General features: G+C 44.2%; 1 pseudogene across 1 annotated transcript; it reads right to left on the bottom strand.

Annotated features, from left to right (window-relative positions):
* Window positions 1-338: 338 nt before the first annotated feature.
* On the bottom strand, window positions 339-1,289 carry LOC147456897 (chemocyanin-like; annotated as a pseudogene). Its single transcript, XR_015188275.1, has 2 exons — window positions 1,078-1,289; window positions 339-964 (listed from the first exon to the last, which is right to left on the bottom strand). The product of XR_015188275.1 is annotated as a chemocyanin-like (transcript).
* Between the last annotated feature and the right edge of the window lie 11,607 nt (window positions 1,290-12,896).

The following is a 12,896-nucleotide window of genomic DNA, read 5'->3' as shown; positions in this document are numbered from 1 at the left end:
ATGCTGGTGAAAACAGTTGCCAAAAAACATGCAACAGAGCAGCAGATGGCAACAATGATGGCAGGAAAACAACTGCCAAGCGCAGGCGACAAAGGGAGCTGCCTGAGATATGGCCTTGCTCACAACTTTGCAGAAGAACGTCTTTATATTGATTCTCATCCTCTTTTACATGTCCTTGCGCCAAGTCACATTATGGCTGCACCTCTTCGCATTACACAGAGAGTAATATCATATCACATTGATGTAAAGCTAAGCTAACCAAGATATGAGGTGAGCCAATTTAGATATGTTCGCAGCCAAGGACAGTGGTGATGCCAGATGCAAAAACTTCAAACATTGATATTCTTCGTATTTGAAACTAGTACATGGCCCTAAGGAGTTATCAATCACAGTCATTCCCTTGCCAAGGAAGCTCAATGGGATGTAATTAGTCAGGGGACTTCTTACATGAAAGTACAAGTATGGCTGAATGTGTTTTGCACCCCAATGCACCAATCAATGTACTGTGTATAAGAGGTCAAACCCACATGAACAGTGTTATATGACGAGGGTAGCACCAAGACAAGTAGCCATAAGTGCTGCAAGGCGTTGCCAATTCAAACTCTGACGGGCAGAGCTAGGTAAAGCAGGAGGGGGTGAACTCCCTTGTTGCTGAGGCGAGGGAGGGGAAACGGAGGGAGAATCGATTGTCACTGGCGAGAATGGTGAAGACGTCGGCTCGGGCGAGGGCGGCGAAGGCGAAGGCGAAGGTGTGGGAGAAGGGCTTCCCACATGGATCTGTAGTGTCATGCTGGCCAGGCAATGGCCTGGAATGCCACTGATGAAGAAGCGTGTAGTATAATTCTCCAAAAGTACAGTAGTGTTGCCATCAGAGTATGTTGCTATGGGACCTATGGTCGTGCATGACGCATAGTCGGCTGCAGACACCTCCACACGTTTTCCGTGCTCTTGTTGTATGTGAATACTGCAAAGAGAAGGTGTTCTTCAGTGTTTCAAGCTCCTGGATATGGAGGAAACTAGGATGCAGAGGATTGTACGACTATTAGGGTTTGCAAAGAAAAGGGAGCCGGGACTTACAGAGAAAATCGCCCACCTCAAACACCTTGCCCTGAGTCCATTGCAGGTAGTCCACGCTGAGTTGCCAGCCCTTGCTGTCGCCCACCTTCCATGTAGTCCCTTCCATGCCCTGCACGAGCAGAGACAGTAGCGCCACCACCACCACCACTATGCACCCTCGTCCCATCTCTCTCTCTCTCGATTGAAAAAGTTTGTTCAAATTTAGCCTAGGCCTATGACTTTTGGTCAGCAGCGTCCCCTTTTTCTTTGTTCTCCATTTCTCTCGTACGAGCATGTGACCTCAGCAGTGCTCGAAAAGAACTTTTGGTCAAGAACTCAGCAGTGCTCGAAAAGAACTTTTTTCCAAAAACTTGGCAAACCTACATATGTGAAACAACAGAGCTAAAGTGACAAAATTTGAAGGTTTTTACACCAAATTACACTAATTTTTTTAAAATTTTGTAGGTTTTCACACCTTCAAAAATAAAATTTAGAGGTAAATTTCAAAATTTGTAGGTGGGATTACACTCAACCTAGGTTTTTTTCGAGCACTGGGCCTCAGCACTAAGTAACACCGATATATTTAAGAGGGTTGGGTTTGGGAGGGGGGGGGGGGGGGGAGATCAAGGGCGAAGAGCGTCCCCTTTTTCTTGTTCTCCATTTCTCTCGTATGAGCATGTGATCCACGCATTGCCGCGGTCAAGAAGCTCCTAGCCTCAGCACTAAGTAACACCTATATTTAAGAGGGACGGGGGATCAAGGGCGGAGAGGTCCACGCAAGAAGGCCGGGGAGATCGCAGCCATAGGTCTCAAATTAAAAACTAAACTTGGACACTGAACAACCTGAGCAATGCATGTCATTTTACAATATAAAAAGCAGTTGTGAATACACAATGTGCGCACATGTAAGTTGGTTAGCCTATGTGAACCTAAACCTGGATTGCGAGGGTACGGGTTCAAATCTCCGCGACACGCCTCGTTTTTCTCACTAGCCAAGTTTAGTGCACCTCGTTTTTCTTGCTAGCCAAGGTCTCGAGATTTCACCCCTCAATCCCGACCGTCTATCCCATTACTCCTCCCCAGCATCTACTAACATAATATGGCAGAGGGGGGGAGCCCTTTACACGTGTCGCAATCTGCGACCTGAAGGCTAAAGTCCAAAACAAAAACAAGCCCTTTGCACGCGATAAAGAGGGAGAGAGGGGGGGAGAGAGAGGCCAAAGGCGTCCGCCGTACTAGTTAAATATAGGTGTCACTTAGTGTCGTGCAACTCCTAGGGATGTCGATGCAAGTAATGACTATCGAGATGCATGGCAGGGAAATCTAGAAGTGCCCAAGATGGAATACTTCCCACCTACTTACTGACTCATATTAATTTAAAACCCCCCAACTAACCAGATACCCTTATAGATGTTCTATCTCCCCTCCTCTCACTCTCTACAATTCCACGTCATCCCCTTCGCCTCGCCCTCACGATTCTCGTTGCTCGTGCAAGTGCCGCACACAAAGAGAATATGACCCTTGCCTCTGCCTCCACCTCCGTCACCTTGAGCCTCCTCCCAATCACGTCTATCAAAATTGACCCCTCCTTTGTCGTGTTGCTTGAGCACATGCCTTGTCGAGCTCCATCGCCGAGGTCAATGACAAGAATTTGATGCGATGAAGTTGCCCTCCACTGGAGACAACATTGCGTGCAACAAGCTCATCAAATACAAGCGCTTTTTATGCGTTGGTGATAAAACCACAACCTCTGACTTTGCGTCTGCAGCGCGTTTTCGAGGGATATGTGTTCGAAACGTGAGCCGGGCAGCAGGCGCCGGGCCTCTGGTTGTGGGAGGTGCGAGAGAGAGTAGGTCCAAGACACAAAGCAAAAGACTCTGAAAACACCTTAAATGCTTAAAAATTGACAACCGGAATGTTCTAAGCTGCTAATGATTAGCCGAAGTGAAATTCGATTACAAATATTTGCCGTTAATGGCACTGATGGTGTTAGGAGAGTTTAATGCTCTCAAATTAGATCACGACTGTAAATTTCTCACTTATGCCTGCCATTAGAGCCATTTGAAGCTGATTAGGACATACATATCTGGTAAAATTCCTTGCTTGATGTCCTTGTAATTCCCAATTATGGTAGAGCGATGTTTTCCTCTCTCCTGGTTACCTTACCGCTCCCTTATTTTGCCACTTAACCCCAGACTCCCTGAATGCTTGCCGAGCTCCGACATCTGCTCTTGCGAAACTTCACTCGCCTTATCTTTCCCTTGCCGAAATCTGCTTATCTGCTCTTGCCAAACTTCACTCTTTCCCTTGCCGAGATCTGCCTTACCTGCTCTTGTCAAGCATCCTTTCCCTTGCTGAGTGCTTCACCGGCTTCAAGCCAAGCATCTTTTCCCTTGCCAAGTGCTTCACCGGCTTCAAGCCAAGCATCCTTTCCTTGCCGAGTGCTTCACTGGCTTCAAGCCAAGCATCCTTTCCCTTGCCGAGTGCTTCACCGGCTTCAAGCCTCGAGCTTGCTCTCCACAGTCGTAGAGAGAGAGAGAGAGAGAGAGAGAGAGAGAGAGAGAGAGAGAGAGAGAGAGAGAGAGAGAGGGATAGAGAACCCTCTCTTGCTTATTTGCAATCCCTCTTGCCCTCGCTTCTCGCATTGCCGAGACCTAGAGAGAGAGAGAGAGAGATAGATAGATAGATAGTTCTATTATCGTCCTGGGAGGTCAAATATGACCTATGGGACCAAATGAACATGTCACGTGGTGTGAGTGGAGTTCATAAGTGACTCTCGATGCTCAAAAATGGCTGAAATGAGCGTCGCAATAGAGAGTCCACATCGTGGTTGGGAGAGGAAGGTATGTAGGGAGAGCTCATGGCTGAATATATGGGGAAAAGAGGACCTAATGTGGTCAAAAGCTGAGCACTCAAGTAGTGTGTGGTATCCTCACTCTCTCGCACTTGACAAGGGCATAAGGTGCAAAGTCGATGACACTCCTTGCCAGTGCCCCAACGTCCTGTCTCGCAGCGTAGAGAATGGGAGCTAAGACGAATGGAGGCAATGGTGCGGATCGCACTCAACGGGATGGGCTCAAGGATATAGGAATGGGTTCGGTTACCTCGTTCCGAGAAGAAGAGAGATTTGTAGTTTGGGGCAACGTGTGTGGTGTAATGGCTGAAGCGAGAACCTCCGGATTTCTCCCAAGCCATGATACATTGGCGTTGTAAGAAGGCCTCATTAACTTGGGAGTCGATCGACGCATCCTTGACCAAGTGACATGCATCCCATCTTCCAAACCATTTCTTGATATCAAGCATCCACCCCGAACTTAGTATTTTGCTCTTGCATGTCTTTTGAACCTTTTGACTTGCTTCATATGCGATTCTAGGAAGTCGATGCAAAGGGCTACGTTGTGTCTTACGCATGTACTCCACAACCCTTTCCATGCCCAAGACCTCAATGGGAAGCGATCCGGACTCAAGAAGTAAGAGCATGTAGGGTGTTTGTGTTTTGACTTGGAGAAAGTTGGTGAGAAAACGCTTTTGGACATTCTCAAACTCTTTCCAAGTAGACTTCCCGATGCTTCCACCCCACACCTCCACTCCATAAAGAAGCACCGGTGTCACCAATGTGTCAAAGAGGTACTTTTTGAGAGCCCAACACTTGATCTCTCCTGCATTGCACATGTTCTCAAATGCATAATAAGCCCTCTTTCCGGCTTCCAAGCGACGCATTGCACAATCCTTCCATTTATGATTGGATGGAACCTCAAGGCCAAGGTACTTGAAGTGATCTACCACTTCAAGTTTCTCATTGTTGTATACAATGCATGGATTTTCATCATTGAGGGTCTTTACAAGCATAACCTTGGTTTTGGATCCATTCACGATCAGCCCGCTATGTAGGCAAAAGCGTTCCAAGACACTCATAAGCTTTTGTGCATCTTCTAAGGTATGTGCCAAGAGCACTACATCATCGGCATAAAGCAAAAGCATGATCACCGCATTTCCAATCTTAACCTCTTCTATGCCTTCTTGCTGCATAAAATCAAGAACCATGTATTCCAATTCATCAATGAGTAGCCCAAAGAGGGTTGGGGAAAGTGGGCATCCTTGTTTGACACCAATAGTGCTTGCAAAAAATTCTGAAATTCCATCTCCCATACGTAATCGACATATCACTTTTTGGTAGATGCGAAAGACTGCATGCATAAATTCTCTCGGCACTTGAAGGCTTTGCATACGTCTCCAAAGATTTCCTCGCGGGTACCATGTCAAAAGCTTTCTTGAAATCCACAAAGCAACAATACAACTTTTTTCCTTTCAATCGAGACGCTTCCATAAGAACTCGAAGAGTGACAAGGTGATCAATAGTGCTATGATGCTTTCGGAAACCTGCTTGGCCAAGCGCACGTTTGCCATTCTTTTCAGCCCATTCACTTTTCATCTCCATGATACATCCAAATAACTTTGCCATCAAAGAACCAACCATTATAGTGCGATAGTTGTTCACATTGTTTACATCTCCTCCTTTGTGCAAAGGTTTGATCCAATTTGCACTCCAATCATGAGGCATGCCATACTGAAGTGCAAGGTTAAACATATCGCATATCCAATATCGTATTTTCTTGCTTGTCCATTTAATCATTTCAGCCTTGACACCTTGAAGGTCACCTGCCTTGCGAGTAGCAAGTTTCTCAAGCGCGCGGCATACATCTTCAATGGTAAAGAAGGGAGACATAAATGGAAGGGAGCTACAACCCTCCATCTTATCAACATTGGGTTGCTCATAGAGGTTCTTACAATGCATATACATATCCTCAAGAGTCAAGTCACCAAAGCTCTCAACGCGCTTGCCTTTTAGATTTTGCCAAAACTTGCCACATGCATGTGCTTTCTCTTGTGCTAAAAGAAGTTGTTTTTCGACTTCCCACCTTCTCCTCTTCTTTTGAACAAGTGCTTTGTATGTGTGTGAACATTCCAAGTAAACTTCCTTGTCTTTGATTGCATCCAATCTTAGCAAGTGTTTTCGGGCTTGACTACATTCCATGTCAAACCATTTCTTCTTGGTGCTACCCTTCTTAGACCTTTTGCAAGCCATGTGTTTTTCGCCGAAAAGCATTCCTTCGCACAAGAGAAAATTACTTCTTTGAAAACTTTCCACTTGCATTCTAATGTTGGGCTCCCTTGATGCTCTATCATGCTTAACATTTGGTCCACCCATATCACCATATATAAGTGCTCGTTTGAAGTCTAGAAGTAGGTACAAATGATTCACATCATGATTGGAGGCTACATGCTCGGGCCGTTTACCACACTTGAGGTCAATACATAACATCCTATGATCCGATTCCGGATTCCATTCACCAAGTGTAAAGCTTTGTATGCATTCTAGAGTGGCTTCTGAGAACAACATATAGTCAATCACGCTAGCACCATTGTGCTTTCTACATGTAAGTCATTGGTGCCTTGCCATAGAGATACACCATTTGCAATGAGCATTCCGGTACTATTGCACATATGTAGAAGTGACTTTCCATAGTGATCCACTTCTTTTGCATCATTAGAACTTCGATTATACATGTATGAGTCATCCACTCTTCTTGATACATGCGGCATGTCGACTTGTTGTGTGTCGTGTTGTAACATATTTGTGCGAGCATTCATGTCTCCAAAAACAATGACTTCACCTTGATCCTTGTAATGAGAAATGTCTTCCTCTAGTTCAACAAAGGGCTGATCTCTATCCATATTCAAGCGAGCATAAAAGTTGGAGTCATAGTGAGGAATGTAGCAGCGGCCACAAACATGACTTGACCATTTGGTGGACTGATTTTCAGCCATAAGTAGCGTTTATACTTATCTTCTTTGACAATGGAAACATATTTCAAACCCTTTTGGTCATACATGCTATGCCTCCTTGGCCTCTTCGTTGCTTTGCATTTTTGGCCCACATCAAAGAATGTACATCGTATTTGTCAAATCCAAGAATTCGTTGCGCATCATGCTCCATGTTTCGACAAGAAGTATCACATCGGAGTCATTGGTAAGCTCATCAATGCCAATTCCCGCATTCCATGGATACCCGTTACAATTCCAAAAGCTTATTCGCAAGCGTGAGTTGGTCTCATAGATCATGTGTCCCTATTTGTTGGGTGGACTTGCATCCTCCTCAAGTGCCTTTTCTTCTTGAGATGATACCTTAACCTTCTTGCTTCTTTCCTCGTATGCTTTGCGACGTACATTTTGTTGCATAAGAGTGCGATCCTCATATACATTACAACCGTTCCTTTGAGGTAGATCCAACCATTGTCAAGGATGATCTTTCTCTTTACCTCATCAGCCATGGTACATACAATAGGTCTTTCTCCCGAGCGAGGGACTCCTTGTTTTCCAACTCGATGTGCACCATAAGCCATGATTCCTGACATGCAAAGTGTGTAGCAAAAAACTCTTCAATAGCAACCGCAAGAGATTGGGGTGTTTCATGCTTTCCTCCTTGATTCCACGAATGACGATGTTCTTTGAGCGTTTTTGTTGTTCTTGCAATTCTTGAGTGTCCACATTCTCTACATTCTTTGCTTGGACAAGGCTTGCGTGATAGGAGATGTAGAAACCACATTATCCTTACATATATCAGCCCATGATTTGGATGCATTTCTCATCTCACATACATCATGTCGTATTGTATCTATCGTTTCCTCTTTCAATACATGATCACTCTCAACTTTGCTCAAGCGCTCTTTCACTACATTCATGTCCACAAGAGAGCGTTTACATTCTTGAACTTCATTCTCAAGATGCATCAAAGGTGTTGTTTGCATTTCAAGAGAGAGAGAGAGAGAGAGAGAGAGAGAGAGAGATGAGAGAGAGAGAGAGAGAGAGAGAGAGAGAGAGAGACCTCGCCTTTCTTCTCTTCACCTGCTCGCCTTGGTGGTCTTCACCTCCTCGTTGCTTCCCCTCTTTTTTCTCGTTGTCGAAAAACCTAAATTAGTCCTGTAAAATTTTGCCCCCACCACGCAGTCACGGCGCCATGACTGACGTGGCGTGGGAAATCCAACTTGATGATGTGGCATGCGACGGATGCAAGTGCACCAAATTCGGCGATTATGGATCCAAATCCGAACGCCTCAGGTTGCTGAACATTTTTGTCTTCTTGGTCCGGCTCATTCGAGCTACCTACAGCGCAGTGCGAGTGCCTCCTTCTTCCTTGCGCCTTCCGTTTTCTGCCTGCGCCATCTCGCCATGCTTTCCTTTTTCCTATTTCCCCCCTTCACACACAATAATAACCTTAAGCCCTTATGGGCGGCATACTGTGGGCGGCCAACTTAATTTGGGTGGCCTCGGCTTTGTAAAGGCATCACATTTGGGCATACATGCCAGCCATAGCCCTTATAAGGGTACCACATTTGGCATACATGCCGGCCAATCAACACACTCCATGAGACGACATTGCGAACAATGAGCTCATCAAGAGCTTTTGGTGCTTTCGTAACGGCACCACATTAAGCATGCTTATCAAGCAAGGCAATGCTTTTGTAAAGGCACCACATTTGGGCATACATGCCGGCCATAGCCCTTATAAGGGTACCACATTTGGCATACATGCCGGCCAATCAACACACTCCATGAGACGACATTGCGAACAATGAGCTCATCAAGAGCTTTTGGTGCTTTCGTAACGGCCAACTTAATTTGGGTGGCCTCGGCTTTGTAAAGGCATCACATTTGGGAATACATGTTGGCCATAGCCCTTATAAGGGTACCACATTTGGCATACATGCCGGCCAATCAACACACTCCATGAGACGACATTGCGAACAATGAGCTCATCCAGAGCTTTCGGTGCTTTCGTAACGGCACCACATTAAGCATGCTTATCAAGCAGGCATGCTTTCGTAAAGGCACACCAATTTGGCATAAACATCGACCAATATTTTGCAAGGCACAACAAATTTCTCGAGTAGCCGATGTTGAGCAATCTCATCATGAGACTCATTGTCCGTCGAGGTCTTGAACAGCAAGAGACAACCAGAAAAAAAAAAACCCACTCAAGCAGTTATTGTGCTCTCTGAAGTGCATCACATCGGCATACATCTCAACCAAAGCACTGCTACCTCGAGAACTTATTCTACTACATTTGAAACCCTGGCTGCAGCTCAAAATTCCAAAATGGCACATCGATCGAGCGGACCGAACTGGTACGGAGCCGGTCCCTGGTGAATCTTTAACGGCTAATATCTTGACAACCTGAACTCCGATCGCTGATCTAAAAAGATCGATGTGCTCCACAAAGTGAGCACTTCATGCCCGTGCATTCATTTCAATTCTGTCACCTTAGCTGCAGTTGCCCAATCCGGTACGGATCTGCAATCGACTTGAACTTTAAACTACCATAACTTCTTCACCGTAGCTCCAATCGAGGAGTCGTAAAGACAGGCCAGTAGAGCACTTTAAACACTACAGTTTTAGATCATAATCTCCCATCTGTGCTCACTTCAAGCATAGTCTTTTTAGCATCATTAAGGCATCAGTTGCCCTTTAAAGCCCGCATCTAGCATACATTAATCATTAAACTTGGCATGTTAACAAGCCCTGATCACTGACCATTAAATGTGTAGGCTTCAAAGAAGCTTAGCTTGCATTTCTCTGCTCTTTTTCTCTTCATGGAAGCGGAGCTGCACGACATCCACCCCCTCTGAACTGCACAGCCTCCGGTCTATGCCAACTGCACTTCAATCTGCATCTGCTAAAGGTACCTTAAATTTTTTCCATCATCAAACTCACATTATGAAAAATGAAATAAGGCTTATACCCTATCATCAATTTTCTAGCTTAATCATTAGGTAGCTGTCCATCAAAAATCTCTGAACCGTATTGGCCGTATCTTCAAAGCATTCAATTATGGAAAACCTACTTAGTGAACCCCGCCAGACTCAAGTGCTCCAGTTCATGATGGACACGGATTGACCATTAAGCTCTCTTAAGAGAACACTTTCAAGCTCAAGTATTCCTTACTCTGTCTGCACACGGAATGGCCGTCAAGTCCTTTACTTCAAGTCCTGGTAGCAGAACCAACTCAAAACTTCATCAATTGTCCAAAGAAGTCACTTGGAAGCCAAACCATGTAATCTTATTGAACGCATAATGAAACACTCTTCTGACTTAGCATAATCTAGAAAACAAAAAACCTTGCATCACGCAGCCTGCTACATCAGGCCTTGGTATCCTCTGCATCTGCAACTTGCACTTTAGTAACCCCAAGATCAAATGGGATGATAAGTAATTGCCCAAGATTGGAGCAACATAACATCCACATGAGCATACATTTCCTGTATCAATCAACATCAAGCATTTTTGGTGCAAATATTCTACCTGGTTCAAATAGCACGCAAATTACTATGCATACTGATCAGTATCCATGCATATTGAATCTGCATAGTGCAACACCCACATCTCATAAACTTTTGGCAACTTAAGCTCGTTACCAGTAAGCATTAAAGAAATATGACTCCCTTTTACTGGAAGCCAAGACATCACTGAAACGAGCATCAGTAGGAATAGCATCCAAATCCAGCCACATCTGGCACATTGTCCAAGCAAATGAAAAACCCTGTGCATTTTATGCAGTATCAAGGATGATTTAGCATCATCACCCCCTCTAGCTTCATAGCCATCACGAAAAAACCTTGGGAGTCTCTCGACCTGTATCATCAGATGAATTTTCACCTGTTGGGATTGAAGCTTGATCATGAAAACCAGCTTTATCATGTAGATCTTCATCCATAACATCCTTGAGAAAATCACCCTTGGAAGTCTCAACATTTATCAAAACTATAGGAGTTATCTCCTCATGCAGCCCATGTACAAGCATAGATGTAAAATCCCTGTCTATAATCTATTCACAATCAGCATGATCCGAGCAATCTTCATACTCATCCATATCATCCTCTACTTCCTCATCTGCACTTAGCAATACATTATAGAACTGTAAAGGCTCATCTGGCACCCCTCTGAAGAGGTATACGCATCAAAAAGCTCTTATATATTGCCATAAACATCTCCATCAGATCTAGACAAAAATTCACCGATTATATCCTCCTCTTCTGTGATAGCAACATCTGCAAGCATATTGTTAGTAGCAATCATAGGTTCATTGACATCCTCAGGCTCATCCTGTGCTGGGTTCACACAATTTAGTCACTTCATCAGCTATTGTGTATATAATAGCTTTATTTATGCACTCATCTGCACCAAACATGTTAACCTGCTCGCCTATAGTGCTGATAGTTTTAGAAATATCCTGTAGAGGCTCATCTGCTTGATGAACTCCTTCAGAATAACCCATGTCAAGGTCAGCAACTTGTGGACCACTTACCGTACAGTCTATGTCTTCATTGGAACCATTATTAGAGGTAGCGTCCGTGCGAGCAATCTTTGAAAAAAAATTCATATAAGCCCGTTTCAACATCAAATTCATCGTTTACTTGTCTTCGTTGCTCAAAATAAGCTCCTCTGAAATTGAATCTGCTACTTTTAACTCCACATTTTCTTTGGATTTACTTCTTGCAGAAATTATGCTCCAGAAATCATCATAGTTGAGGATCTGCATCTGATCCCCTCATCTTTACTGAAGACAACCTTACTTCGTTCAGTAATCTCCTTTATTTCCCGATCTAGTATCCTTGAGCTTTCGTAAATAAATTCCTCTGCAAAGTACTCCCACCATGTGGGATATTCTTATGCCAGTTCTTGAACCTGCTTTTTAAAAATCCGAGTTTACAACCTCCTCAAAAGCTGCAATCATCCGATGTTCTGGAACATTTTGGTTCTTCATCTCAGATTTGTAACATGCAATAAAACCTTCTGGATGATATCCTTGAAAAATTATAATACTGCTCCCGAACAACATCAAGTGCTAGCTCTTAAAACATCATCAATTTGCTTTTTTAACTGCACGGCTTTCGCTTCCTGCAAACATCCCTGAACTAATTCCATCATTTTCGGAATCTGCAACTGTTAGATTTTTATCAATCCATTGGCACTGAAATCTCTTCAATGAACTGCTTTTAATTGTTCTGGTCATCTCCATACTTTACCTCCACCCCAGCTCGTTTCACGTCGGGTTCACAAAGATGTCGAGGGGGATATGTGTTCGAAACGTGAGCCGGCAGGCGTCGGGCCTCTGGTTGTGGGGAGGTGCGAAGAGAGTAGGTCCAAGACACAAAGAAAGACTCTGAAAACACCTTAAATGCTTCAAAAATTGCAACCGGAATGTTCTAAGCTGTTAATGATTAGCCGAAGTGAATTCGATTACAAAATGTTTGCCATTAACGGCAACTGATGGTGTTTGAGAAGAGGTTTTTTTTTTTTTTAAATTTGCTCTCAAATCAGATCACGACTATAAATTTCTCACTTTATGCCTGACATTTTAGATGCATTGAAGCTGAATTAGGAACGTACATATCCGATAAAATTTTCCTCTGCTTGATGTCCTTGTAATTTCCAATTATGGTTAGAAAGAGCGATGTTTTCCTCTCTCTCGTTACCTTTTACCGCTCCTTATCTTGCTACTTAAACCGCCCAACTCCCTGATATTGCTTGCCGAGCTCCAACAGATTGCTCTTGCCAAACTTCACTCGCCATATCTTTCCTTGCCGAAATTATGCTTATCTGCTCTTGCCAAACTTCACTCTTTCCCTTGCCGAGATTTGCCTTACTGCTTTTGCTCGCAAGAATCCTTTCCTTGCTGATTGCTTCTCACCGGCTTCAAGCCAAAGCTTCATTTCCCATTGCCTAGTTCTTCACCAGTATCAAGCAAACATCCTTTCCTTCGAGTGCTCACGGCTTCATTC

The sequence above is a fragment of the Adiantum capillus-veneris genome, chromosome 5 (assembly GCF_014529385.1).
Source record: "Adiantum capillus-veneris isolate H3 chromosome 5, ASM1452938v2, whole genome shotgun sequence".
NCBI classification, from domain to species: domain Eukaryota; kingdom Viridiplantae; phylum Streptophyta; class Polypodiopsida; order Polypodiales; family Pteridaceae; genus Adiantum; species Adiantum capillus-veneris.
This window is presented reverse-complemented; position numbering and strand designations above follow the sequence as displayed.